Raw genomic sequence first — 14,563 nt, 5'->3', positions numbered from 1 at the left:
AAGACCCGGGCCAATCAGGAAAAGATCATTTTTCATCATGACCCGGCCGGAGATCGAACCCGGGACCTCTCGGCTCAGTGGCAAGAACTTTAACTATACCACTGCGCCACCGAGGTCGTTTGTTTTTTAAAACAAATTAATTTGCGAACATAATAACTTATTAGCCATGGAAGTACTTACATGTACTCAGCTGTTTCATTCATTCATTCAATTTCAGCCTTTCTATTCTTATCTATTAAACATTCTCCGCCGAGTCTGTGATTTATTTTCTTTTTACCAATTTCATATTTAGTTACCACGATAGCCGACCATTCAAAACGTCGAAAGCAATCTATGCTACAAATATCTCATTGCCAGCCGCAGCTACAAAATTACACATCATTTTTTCTGTTCACGACCCATTGTTCAAATAACGGAATGTTATGATTTATCTCAAGAAATTATGACCTTCCGAAGAGCTTTTAGGCGTAATAGGTGAAACTCGTAGCTTACCCTTGTTTTGTGATTGAAAGTGTCTGCAGGAGATACGTGATTAAGATTATGTTCCAAATTGTTTACTGGAGATTTCTTCGCGTATTTATTGTTTTGGTTTCGAATTCATTCACACGGTTTTTTAAATTCAATTATATGCCTAGAATATGTAATCATTTTGTACTTTATTGCGGGTCCGCTCCAAAACTTTGCATTCCTTTTAGCTAGGCGTTACTATGCGTGTAAACTTATTCCACATGTTACTAATTGAGTTGTGCACGAAATCAAACAGACGTGTGATACCGCCCAGTTCTCTCCAAAATTACACAGTTACCTGCGTCTGCGCCGAATTATTGTGTCTTAATGATAAAATTACGCTTTCTAAACTGTGGGCTATTATGAATTGTATCTGTTGCGATGACCACAACAATGTGAAGCGGCTCTGCGTGGTCCAAGTTTTTGCTTCAACGTTGTTTTCATGTAGGGCTATCGAATTTATCAACAATTTTGTATAATATGCCTCCATTTTTATTTTCATAAAGTAGGTATTGAAAAAACTATTATAAAAAACTTCCGTTTGATCAGAAATTCAAAACGTAGGTGTTATTTTTATTTATGACAGTTTAAATCTTATCCTATGATCCAAAACTTGTATGCCAGCTCCAGAACATTGGCCGAAGTTGAGAAATGATATTTTGCGGGTGCTATCCATAATGACATTTGATTTCTATTCCAATATTATAAATTTAGTGTTATATTTTCAGGCGTATCACATAATGCGAATTCGATATTAAACTTGAGGACTGTGTAAATAAACTATGTATGAGATGAACCAAACAAAATTTAAATTTTCGGGAAAATATATTAGGTGGTAACCCTACTTTCACGTCATGTCCTTATTAGTGCTTCGATATTGTTCGAATTTCGATTTCGTTTGACCGCCAATGAACGATTATGGTTTATGGCACTGGCCGTTACCATTTCTTTTTATTTTTTTTAGACCTTTGTTGGACTGACAGTAAATACCGTTTTAATATATTTGATACATGAATTTTGTTTGAATTATTTCTTTTTAAATAACTTGCAAAAATGATTGCTTTAGTATTAATAGCATCTATATCCATTTTAAAATAAATTACTACTACTTAATACTCTACTACTTAATAAACCTTAGTATAGAAGCTGGTGTTTTCCCTCAAGACTTAAAAACTACCATAATTAAACCTTTATTAAAAAAAAATAACAAAGAACTAATGCAATATTATCGACCTATAGCTTTAAATTCTATATTTTCAAAGGTTTATGAAAAACATTTTTCCAACCAATTAAACGTCTATTTTGAAGATAAAAAAATTTTGTGTAATGAACAAAAGGGGTTTCGTCGTAATAAAAATATAAATATGGCCATCTATGATTTTTTGAAAATTGTATTAACTGAAGTTAACATCAGAAAACCCATATGCTCTATATATTGTGATATGACACAAGCTTTTGACTATGTTCAACATGACATACTATTACACAAGTTAGAAGCGTACGGAATTAGGGGTAATGTGTTAAATTTAATAAAATCATATTTATCTAATCGTAAACAGTTAACAGAAATTTCAAAATTCAATCCTAAAACACAATCGGAACAACATTACTTATCAACTGAACGTTCTGTATTATATGGTGTTCCACAAGGTAGTGTGCTTGGGCCCCTTCTTTTCATAATATATATTAACGATCTTCCAAACACTACCAAACATAATATGACTTTATTTGCGGACGATAGCACGGTAACAATAAAATGTAATGATGTAAATATTTATCAATTAGATATTAATGCAACTTTAACATGCATAATTGAATGGCTTGATAATAATAATTTAAAGATAAATCTTGACAAAACCAATATAATGCATTTTAGTCAAAGACCGCTTGATACGGAAAATTATAAAATAGAATATCAAGGCCATGTGTTGAAAGAAGTTGATTCAACAAAATTTCTAGGGCTAACTATAGATTCTAAATTAAACTGGAAACCCCATATAGATGGTCTTAGTAAAAGACTTAGTAGTTCGGCGTTTGTACTATTTAAACTCTCAAATGAATTAAACATAAAAGCGCTTCTTACAGCTTATCATGGTTTAGTGGAATCAATACTTAGATATGGAATAATTTTTTGGGGCAATTCGACGGATAAGGATATAGCTTTTAAAATGCAAAAACGCTGTATTCGCGCAATGTTTAGACTCCAAAGCACTGATAGTTGTCAGCCGTTTTTTAAAGAACACAAAATTCTTACACTTCCGTCACTTTACATACTTGAGGTAGCAACATTTGTGAAAACCAATGCTCATTTATTCCCTCGTCTAGCTGATGTTGTATTGAGGAATCATCGAGATATCTATCGATTATGCATGCACCCATCAAAAACTGCTTTACTCGGTAATAGCATAGTATGTATGGCACCGAAAATTTACAACAAAATTCCAAATCAATATAAAAGCTTAAATTTAAATCTATTTAAAAAGCACCTCAAGTCTTTATTAACTGATAAATGTTATTATACTTTAAATGATTTCTTTAATGATAGACTCGGATAGAATTTAGGGCTAGTATAGTACATTATAGTTCATTATAGTTTGTTTTGGATTTGTAGTGGATAGCATGCTCCTTTTTATTTAATTATATTTGCATACCTATATTCGGTAAAACGTGTAGGTCTAATTCATTTTGACTATTTGTACTCATGTTTTTGGCAAATAAATGTTTTCTTTCTTTCTTTCTTTCTTTCTTTCTTATAAATTTATGTTGAAAATAAATACATTATATTTTATGAAAGTGTGAAATGCTTTCTTTGCTATCATCAGTTATAATAAAAGCATGTAAGTGAATGAAAGAACTATTTGATAAGAGAGCAAATCGGATTATGTTCGATTGTGATCGATAAACTTATCATTATGAGACAATGTATAAGATTCGTAGCTATTGTTACTGGTTTGGATAAATAGAAGTTTTGACGGAGCCCAGAAGATCATGTGACAGAAAATATTATTTGACGACCTCGGTGGCGCAGTGGTCCTTACCACTTGTGTTCTTGCCACTGAACCGAGAGGTCCCGGGTTCGATCCCCGGCCGGGTCATGATGGAAAATGATCTTTTTCTGATTGGCCCGGGTCTTGGATGTTTATCTATGTATGTATTTGTTATAAAATATGGTATCGTTGAGTTAGTATCCCATAACACAAGTCTCGAACTTGGCTAGCTCAATCTGTGTGATTTGTCCTAATATATATATTTATTTATTTATATTATTGTGAAGATGTTATAACCGAAGTTGAACAGAAGCCTGTTTATGCGTGTTTCGTTACATATTTAATGACGATAACCCTAAGTCACTAGGAGCAAACAAAAGAAAAAAATAAGGAGTTGAAGTTATGATATGAATATTTGTCACACATCCAGTAAATCATAGGAAATCAACCACAAAACTTCCGAAACACGACTCAGATGACGTCCCAGTTTCCAAAGAGCTGAGAAACAATAAGTCACGCAGAACAACGCCGCGGGGTATCGTGGCCACAATATTTCCTAAGTGACCACTAACAAGGAAGCGTTTAATAACGCCCGAGTATCCACTGCCACTCTAAATGGTGGACCAGAATTTATAAGGCGACGATATTCAATGAAAATCCTTTGGGAAACACTCTGTGACAAATTGATGTCTTTTATAGATTGATGATAGTGTAGCTAATAGAAAACGTTACTGATGAATACTCAGGATACAAGTTTAATTAAAAAAGTCAATGTATTTGCCACAACATTGAGTGTGTAGTTTGTGAAGAAAAACTAAGATGAAGTTTGTTGCGCTGCTTTGAAAGTCGGCAGTTGATTTATTAATGTGTATTTTTTTATGTTGAGATGAATTACATTAAATCTAATGTTGAAAATAAAGAATTTGATAATATAGTGAATTAAATGAAGCGGTGGTGGCTCAGTCTGATAGATCCTTGATTTGACCGAATATCCAGTTTCAGTTGGTCTTGTATCATCAGCATCACGCTCAATATATTTTTATGATATTTTTATATAACTTGGTATTTAGTAGATTATTCCTAAAAGAGTAGCATCCTTAAGAATTTATATATTTGGCTATATAGAAGGCTCACGTGCGGCTTTTATAGCCTATGCACAGTATTGGTGACTTTTTAGTGGCAGTGCGTGCTAGGAATCGAAAATTCAGAAATTTCTGTGGAAATGTCCAAATGTCCTTACGAAACAAGGTTAATGAAGTAGATGTTTCGAAAATCTGCCCTATTGCAAGACGTCGTTCTGATATAGATCGGTTTACAATACACATTGGCACTTTATCGGAAATGTCATCGTTTTAAACAAATAGCCGCTGACAATAGTTTCTCGATATGCTTGATCGATTATTTATTGGTAAATGTACGTTTGTTTTCACGAATAAATAGTGATCCGAAAGCTAATCTTCAATCGCAATTGTTACAGCCATATTCAGCTTTTTATTTATACATAATTTTGGATATCTTTAAAATTACTAATAAATAAAATTGATTTTTCAGTTTTTAGCAAGGATCATTATTTTCCTTCCGTGGTTTAGGCACTACTGAATCGTAGCTTGCGCAAAAAATATCCAAGCTACTTTCTTTTGGAAAGACTATAGTCTAGTTCCCGTTTACATGAATATTTATATATACCATACGACCATTACTCAAGTTGCAAGTGCATCTATTAAGGAAATTGGGCCAAGAAATTAGCAGTGGTGTGAAATCGGTGAGGAAAGCAGATCTCGAGTTAGGTGCTCGCTTTCCGCGGGAGAAAGCATAATGTGCCTCGGGCAGCTTATATTCTGATAATTTACTTAACCGCGTTACATCTCTGGGTTTCTAAGCTTTAGAAAAATTGCAGCAGTTGAATGGTTAAGACTGTTGTCTGAAAAGTCCCAACGTTCGAGTACTAATCGTTAAAACATCCTCATCACTTGCTTCTGGTGATAGAAAAACGTCTTGAGGAAGCTTACGCTGTAGTTGGTGTAGACATAGTCAAAGACCACTAGCAGACGCAGGTTATATTGTTATAAACAACAATTCCAACTAGGCTTCTTAGGGGTGATATTAATTTATGAGAACCATAGGTAGTTTTTGCGTCGAGCAGTCTCACATAAAAAAAATGTTTTATTACGCTTCTCGTTTCAGCGTTATTAAAATATAATATAATAACATCAGACAGATAAATTGCCTTCTTCAGCAGCTACCTAACACATCGTAACACAATATACGGCAATGCTTTAATTAACTGATAGCGGTGGTTACGATATCGTAAACTCGCTGATAGCGTTACTAAGTTATAACGCTCGATCGACGGCGAGTGGCTTGTGATAACGACATGGATTTATAAGGAGCAGAAAGAGATAAAAGAGTACATGGTTGTATGTACTTCCAGCTTGCTTGAATTGTGCTCTCTAACTTTATTCTTTGGGCGTTTTCCCGGGGTTCTTCAGCGTTCAGCCGTTCAGCGTCCCTGTCTATGACATAAATTTTTTAAAGTTCTAATTTCTCATGGCTGAAGGAAATGGCCATTATGTCGCATGTAACAAAACATAACTTTCTGAGCAATATTAATAGAGAATTGCCTTCTCCATTACACACGATAGCTGATAAATCATCAAATAAAATCGAAGGATATTAATTACTTAATTGAAAATATAGTTCTAGTACACCTTTACTTATATTAATATTAAATATTTATCCACCCAGTGTAACAAAGGTCTTAAGACATGCCTATACCTAGGTTCTGTTTTTCGTGTCCTTTTTAATTTTACTGTCTTCAATAGATAATAAGTATATCTCGTTATTAAAATGTGTATTGAATTTCTTCCAATCGTCGATAGTATTATCAAAAGCGACGTCGCAATTGCTATCATTGTGTTCAACAAGCTCTGACTCGGCGAGTCAACACGAAGATTTATGGTCTGTTAACGTGTTTTTTATTTGATTATCCTCACTAATTGAGTCTCCACTTTCCAATGTCCACAGTCAATTGAGTACTTGCTAATATCCGATCGCTACACTAAACGTGGCCTTGCGCCCACGCTGGTAAATAAGTGATTGTGGGTGTGATATATAGGAAAGGAAATAGACGTTAATGTTAGAATTTTTAAAAATTCCAATGTCGATATATCTATTTAAGTTAAAGAAATTCTACGAAAGAAAGAATTGTGCAAAAAAAATAAAGATAAAACAAAATATTTGACACTCCCAGATGTTCATAATACAGTGAAAAATTTCATAACTTTGTTAGAGATGTTTTTCTAATCTGGCAGAAAGATTAACAAAGTTTAAACAAATAATTATTTTTTAATATAGCTCTATAAAATTGTGCTAATGTATATTAATTAATGCCCGAGAACCATAAAAGCGGTACACAATATAAAAGAGTGTGTACAAATGTTTTAAATGTTTACTAATTGTTTCAACAACTCACGTGTTTGAGCTGTTATGTAAGACCTAATTGCACATTAAGAGTCCAATAACTGAGTTTTAGGTCATGTCCTTGAGCTATAATATCGTTTGGTAAATATAGTTAAAGTAAATAAAGTTTATCTAATCAGAATCACGGTGGGTGCATTTGGAACGAATGACGACACGCGGAATTTTACGAGTCGAGTAGACGGTGTGAGCGTCGTAGTATTTGATCGGGGTAAACAAAACAGTCATGTTTAATTCATTATTGATATAACAGTATCACGTCTTTGTCCGTTGTTTAGTAGACAGAGCTAAGATGGCAAATTTCAGAAGGCCAAGTTTAGCTAGATAGCAATCTCCAGTTTATATGCGTAACCCCTTTCTTTTGAGTTTTAATCTGAGAGAAGCCCCTGGCACATTACATTTTTTTCCTTTTATTTCACACTAGCTGTAATAAGTTTGTACTTAATTGTATTTTCCTATTTGGATACAGCACTGGGACACCGGATGACTTTAAATAAATAAAATAAATTTTCCTAAAATGCCTCATACGAGTATGGATTTTGAATCCTGTAATAACTTTTTCCAATAATTATGTTTATCTCAATTTCTGTTTCCTGGACTGTGGGGCTGGAAAATTTATTTTATTTAAATAAATAAAATAAATTTTCCTAAAATGCCTCATATGGCTTTTGAATCTTGTAATAACTTTTTCCAATAATTATGTTTATTTCAATTTCTGTTTCCTGGACTGTTGGGCTGAAGTAGTCTATCAATACTATCTACAGATACGTATGTAGAATGTTTGTAAGAGTAAAAAGTTAAAAGAATTAAGAGATATTAGTCTAGTAAACATGCAGAAATTTCAAATAGCTAGCCGGGGCGAAACAATGGCTCGTTTACATTAGCTTAGTGTGCTTTGGTCAACAGCGTCTACTAGAAGCAAAAATATTGTTGTTTGTCAACTGTAACATGCAACGCAAGTCAATATCCGATCAGAAATTATAATAGATGGTATTCCAGCAAGAATGGAATCGATAAATCGAATCAAAATTGTACAAGATAAATAACATGAAATGAATATATGCTTAAATAACAGATTTGCAATTTCCAGATAAAGTCAAAGTATAGTAAAGTAATTTGCGTTTTAGATGATTATCGTAATCGGGACGAGATACTAATTATTACTTATATTGGATGTGTCTTGAGAGTTGATAAGATACCACCATAGTTATTTGAATACTCCATATTTGAGTGCAATGTGCAAGGGCATACATTCACACATCTCACGTAGTTCATTTAAGATAGAGATATAAGAAATTCGTTTATTTATATTACTGAAGGTTATCCTTGGAACCCACTTATAGACTAAATAATATTATTTCTACTCGAGGAGAGATATTAAATTTAGAATAATAATGAGATGAAATTCTCTAGAATCGTGCGGATATCCATTTTTTCATCTCATTGTTATTTTCAAAATTTGTTAAAACGTGTGTCATACGTGAAACGTGTAACAAAAATTATTCAAAATATAAATTGAGAAGTAGGAATTTCATTTGGAACCTAACAGCAAAACGCAACAAAACGCTGTTTAAAATGTATTTAAAATTTATTAATTAACACAGTTCGTAAAAGTTAAACAATAGTATTTAGTTCCAGGATTTGCGTTAAAACAACGAAGATTTTTATCAACGCAAGAATTGAAAGATCTGTCTGATCATTCCACCTCAAGAGCGACAAAAGTAACTTCAAAAAAATATTAACAATTGTTATAGATAAAACCAAAATGGCAAATCCGATTTCTCAACTTGACACCTACTTTGCATGCGTTAAAGTGAGTCATGTGTCATCATCACTAATGTGGGCTGTTTGGTCTCGCAGCATTAAACGTATGTACGTTTAATGCTGCGAGATTATGAGTTTGGATTCAACGGAAATTGTTTTATCTATGTTATTAGGTAAAGGATCATTGAAGCGGTGGTGGTGTAATGGTTAAGACGCCCGCCTGTGGATCGAAAGGTCTCAGGTTTGTATCCTTCTCGTGCCATATGAGTTTGTATACCAATCACACTCGATATGATGATGATTAAAGGATCAAATTTGCTAATGTCAGTCTTCCATCTATCAATATCAGTCTTATGTTTCTCAGGTGTGAATTTTGTACGTAGATTTCAAGTTTTTCAACCATCCATTTCTTGGCACGATATGATCTTTTTAAGTTTAAATAATTTGATTTTATAAACTTTGTAATTGTTATATAATATATCAAGCCCATTATCTTCTCTTTCAAGTTTAATCGCTTTAAAGCAAGAAGTGAAGCTGCCCTTTCTACAAGGTCCTTCATTCCTGCCATTAGGTGGATTGTCCATGGACATTCCAGACATAAATTCATAAGAGCGGTGGGTCTGATCACAAATTGATTACGTACGTCATTACGCCCTACGTGCCGCCGTCAGAGCATTCCGGCTTTTTGTCGTCGCAAGCCGCTCTTATTTGTCACACTGTATCTAACATTAACTATTTTATAGGTGGAAAATATTAGTTGTATTAACGATGATATGACGTACCATAGTTGAGTTATATTTAATATAGAATTGTGTTACCTTTTACGCAGTGTCATATTACCGCACTGTGCAATCGAAAATAACATCTTAAGTTGTTGGGAGACCAGTTTATTTTTATGGCAAACACGAACTGATTCTACCTGCTTGTATATGCTTCTGACGGTATTAACCACGAAAATAGATTTCTCGCACATATGTATCTTAGTTACCATTTCTTTTTATAAAATCATTAAGAAATGGCTTTAGGCCAGCAGTGGAAAGAAGCTATTTATTAAAAAAATCCTCTATATATACTTAGTACAAACATTATTCCGTTAAATTGGTGAAGGTAAGCGCAGCTATTCCCGGTACAGATAAGATCCCACCAACAAGCGTTGTGCATAATTTTAAAATCTCTGCCGTGTGGTCTCGTCGAGGGCAAGATGGCGCGAATTGTGCAGACTATTTTATCATTATCTTAGTAATACTAGCTGTGGTAATGTTTTTATTATAGATCAGTATAGTTTATTATGTCATTTTGTAGATAGATAGATGTATTATATTTTCTGCATCTAGGGACAAATAATTCTTACTAGATCCACTCTGGCATAAATGGGATCGACTTTGAAAACAATTTCTCGTAGATCTCGCAGATTCAAGTAGATCATCGATGTATCTACTGAGATTGAAAGATTTTTGATGCATAAACGAACATCAAGTTGCGATATTAATTAAGCCTGATGTAGTTACATTGTTAATTTTTCGATCTGAAGAAAAACTGATATGAATTTTGGATATTTCATTATTTACGTCAGTTATTTCATTATTTTATTAATTTGAACGACTTTAATAGTCGTTTCGCAAACTATTTTTTTCATTACAACTACTTACGTACTTTATTATTCAAGAGTTCAAGATTAAGTGTTTCCTAAACTCGCAAAATATACAAAAATAGTAATGGTTATCGTAAAACCTAAAACCACATAAATTACGCAAATGAAGTAACGTTATGGAACAAAAAGTAGATTACACCTTAATCGGGGAGGCATTGAACTATAAGTTGATGGTACGGTAACCCGTCTCTCGTAAAACGTTAGATACTTATCATGTTTTTTTGCACAATCATCAAAATCAGATTGTGGAACAAACCCCATTTGGGTTTTGTGTTGTCTGAATAGGTTCATATGGATTCCTAAGCCAATATTACTTTTTCAACAAATTATAATATAGTTAAACTATCTGTGCCCAACATCGTTTGCGTGCGCTCTTTAAAATAAGTGAAATTTTCAAAAGAAAATTTTACTGTTTTAATTTTCACATTGTTTTAGAATGCCATGTAAAAACATGATATTCTAAAACAATGTGAAAATTGTTCAATTAAATTGAAAGAAACAAAAGAGTTTATCCAACCTTTCTAGTAGGGTGGACAGTTACGCCTCATCCAAAATGCTTCACTTATGCTATTTAGGTGTATAATCTACTATTTCAGAATAATAAATATATCGTATCTACCATATAAAAACTTTTCTATTTGCATTTGTCATACTAGAATAAGAATATTTTCTTTACAGTCTGCGATAAGTATGATGTTAGCAGATGCTTGTTTACGTGGAAATGTAATGTGTGTTATAATGTACTGTATGTTATAATGTCATGCCAGGATGGGTTTGTCACGAGCCGGGGTGAATGCACTGAGCAAAGCTAAGCTTGGAGAATATATCTTTGTGTTTATCTAAATGATTGTCTTCTCTCGTTGAAGGTACTGCTTGACATGGACATTTGTCTTTCTAATAGTCGACCGTGCGAAAAGAAAGTAACTAATAAGATATTGCGCTTCGGGAGATCTATATGTGACTACTTAAAACCAATAAGAATGGTCCCAATTCGTAGTCTAATGACGAAGTCACGTCTTATCTATTAATTTTCAATTTTAGTTACAAGTTTTTTTTAAATAAGGGCTTGGCAGATGAAATCTTTTCGATGAAGAGTTATCAACCCGGCTAGTTGGGTTTGCCAACCCAAAAATTCATTCACACATATCTTAGCTTTATCAACCCCCCCTTCATTTTCTCCTTTTTTATTAGTAGAACGCCGTAGCCCGGGGTCCGGCCAATGTTTCTTCTTTTCCATTTCGTATGGTCTTGTTTTCCTTAGTTGGCAGACATATCGTCTTTGATGATATCAAGCGAGCACTTCTTAGGCGTGCCTCTTCTTCCAGAGCACGGCGGAAACGGCATACGCATAAATATTTATATATCCATATTTCAATTAAGTAATCAAGATATTTATGATTTACTCCATGATTTACTATAAAAAAACTAACTTATCCTTGAGAATGTTAAAAAAAGATGTTATGTCGTTAATTTACTTAAATGCGGAAATAATTTGACGATTTGGCTATGCATTCATGTCCTTAGTTGCTTCAGTGACCACTAATGGATATGTAGTGGTTGGCCCTGGATGTTCTTTTTCTTCTTCAGTCCATTGTTATAAAAAACGAGGTGCACTTCTAGAGTTTATATCTATCTAAAAAATGACAAAGAGCAAGGTCAAGTAGATCCAGTGATCAAAGTGGACACATTTTCAAAAGAACTTTTCATTAATCGAGCCATATTTTTAAAAATTGGTTTAAACTATTGTTCAAAACAATCGTACTGTGGAAACATGTATTGGTAATTAATTTACTTGCCTAAACTCAGATACCGCATTTATGTACATACAAAAACATTTTTAGTTTGAAGATTTGTTCCTCAATATTTATGACCGTTTTTTTTTCACTTCAATCTTTATTTTCACATGTTCAGTAACATGTTAGATATGTATCCCAAGAGATACTCCCAATTACTTTTTACCTTATATATCCTTGTAAATTATTGCTTACATGCAAACCCAGCGCATACTGGAACAGCATTGGCAGAACTAGATTTGTTTAATGAACGGTACTCGTATGTGCGTATATCTAGTTTCCATCTAGCTATACTTTCGATTGTTAAGTATTATATAATCTGTGCTTTGGGTAATATTTATAATAGCATCTAGTGCTAATGTATCTCTAGTTTATGAGGTAAGAAAAGAGGATAGTTGAAGAAATGTAACGATGAATTCAGCAATATTTTCCCTAATTGCATTTGTGTAGACCAAAAAATGATCGACGAGAAATAATCGGGAGAATGTTCTGATGAGAGATGGTATAAATCTGTGGTGAGTCCTTAAATGAACTTGTTTTGATTGTATTATTATTATCAACGTTATCAATGTTTAAACAAGAAGAAAGTGTCACACTGTTATCACATATTTAATCTGAAACCAAATATTTAAACTATTTATTTTCTTTCGTGAATGTCTTTGGCATCATTATCCACTGCTGGGTAAACTATGAAGGTCACAAAAACCCCAAAAATACCCATTAATACGTATATAAATGTTTGTGATTCTTTCACACAAAATGTACTGGATTTTAATGCAATTTAATTCACCAATTGCTCAGGGTACTTTTTATTCCGAAGATCTTACGAGAACGAGAAGCTAGTCCTTTACAATATTAAAATCAAACGTCTTATGTAAATGTGTGTATTTCATCATTGGCTTTTCGTGTTTCGAATGTCTATCACAAGTATTTTTAGCAATGAAATTTGGAGATAAGCCACACGAGCCAACGGAATGGCCATTAATTTCAGCAAACGTCCAATACGCGTGAGCACACGTCGTAGTCCAGGCGTCAATAACATTTGAGTGCATTTGTGGCGAGATTTGTAAATATTTTCTAAATTGCCGATTTATAAGGTGCAATACATCTCCCTCATCTGAGCGATTTCCCGGTTTCTTTCTCAGACATTGAGTGCCCACTTTTCTACTTTTGGTCTTCACTTCGCACGGTTGACAGCATCCTTAGTTGTCAGATCATTTTCAAGTATATCATCGTTGACGACATCAAGCCAGCATTTCTTGGGCTTGCCGCTTCTGCCAGGGCCGGGCGGGAGCGCCATAAGTCTGTCTGTTCCGCTTTCACAGCTAAACCCCTGGACCGATTTGATGAAATTTCATATAATTAAAGACCCACGAAGCACAAAGTCCAAACATAGGCTACTTTTTAGTCAATAATCATTCCCCAAATGACTGTAATTTTGCATGAAAATAGTGCCTGTTTCGCATTCGCAGAGAAATTCACGCGGGCGAAGCCGCGGCCGAAAGCTAGTATTTTATAATTCCCTATGTTATGACTCCCAGTTAACCATTGAGGAGTTCCCTCGTTGGGGGCTGACCCTTGTGCATCATGAGCTTCAATAATGTATTATCATGGAAACTGAAGTGACGTCGAAAATTTCAACTCTATAGCAGAAACGGACATAGGGAAGCGAAATTTATCTTAAAATGTTTAATTACGAATAGATAGATGGGACATGTGAAACGAAATAAGAGAGATTAGATCGATACGAAGGTTAATGGAAGTCATTTGTATACCTAGATAAAAGGGTAAATAGGGTAAAAATAGCTTCGGCTTGGGTAACCGTAAGGATGTTATGATTGACTGTAAAATAAATAAATAAAAACTAGTTATAGCCTTTTCTGAAAAGTGGACAAAGTCACCTTTTATTATTTTCATAACAATAAATCCAAAGAGAATTAATGCTTCACACAAGAAAACTTTTCTACGTAGGTACTATTCTTTCAAGAAAACATTGTCTATGAAATGTATTTTCCTAACTGAGTTTTCTCGGTCATTCACCCCATGATAATTCTATGTAGTATCGCGACATCTTGAGTAGAGAGAGATTACTAGACTGTGGCAAGTGGCATCGTTGAACGACCTAATGCGTTTTGGCCTTTGAAGTCTGATGCTTTACGAAATCATTCAGCTGACTTGGATTGGATCATTGATGATATTTTTTTAATATAAAGCCTGTTTCTAACTGGTTTGTTTTAACAAAGCGGCGCGATGCGACGCCGTAATATAAAACGTATATGTTTAAACAGGACACAGTACCGACAGATAGATAGAAGAACTCTTCAATGCATCATTTGCAAAGTAACAAAACCACATACAGGATATGTTAGTCCGTACATTTTATT

General features: G+C 33.8%; 1 protein-coding gene across 5 annotated transcripts in view; it reads left to right on the top strand.

Annotated features, from left to right (window-relative positions):
* Positions 1 to 14,563, top strand: part of spir (spire) — a 167,671-nt gene that overhangs the window by 30,113 nt on the left and 122,995 nt on the right. The window lies entirely within an intron of this gene.

This window comes from Plodia interpunctella, chromosome 1 (assembly GCF_027563975.2).
Source record: "Plodia interpunctella isolate USDA-ARS_2022_Savannah chromosome 1, ilPloInte3.2, whole genome shotgun sequence".
In the NCBI taxonomy this organism is placed as follows: Eukaryota; Metazoa; Arthropoda; class Insecta; order Lepidoptera; family Pyralidae; genus Plodia; species Plodia interpunctella.
This window is presented reverse-complemented; position numbering and strand designations above follow the sequence as displayed.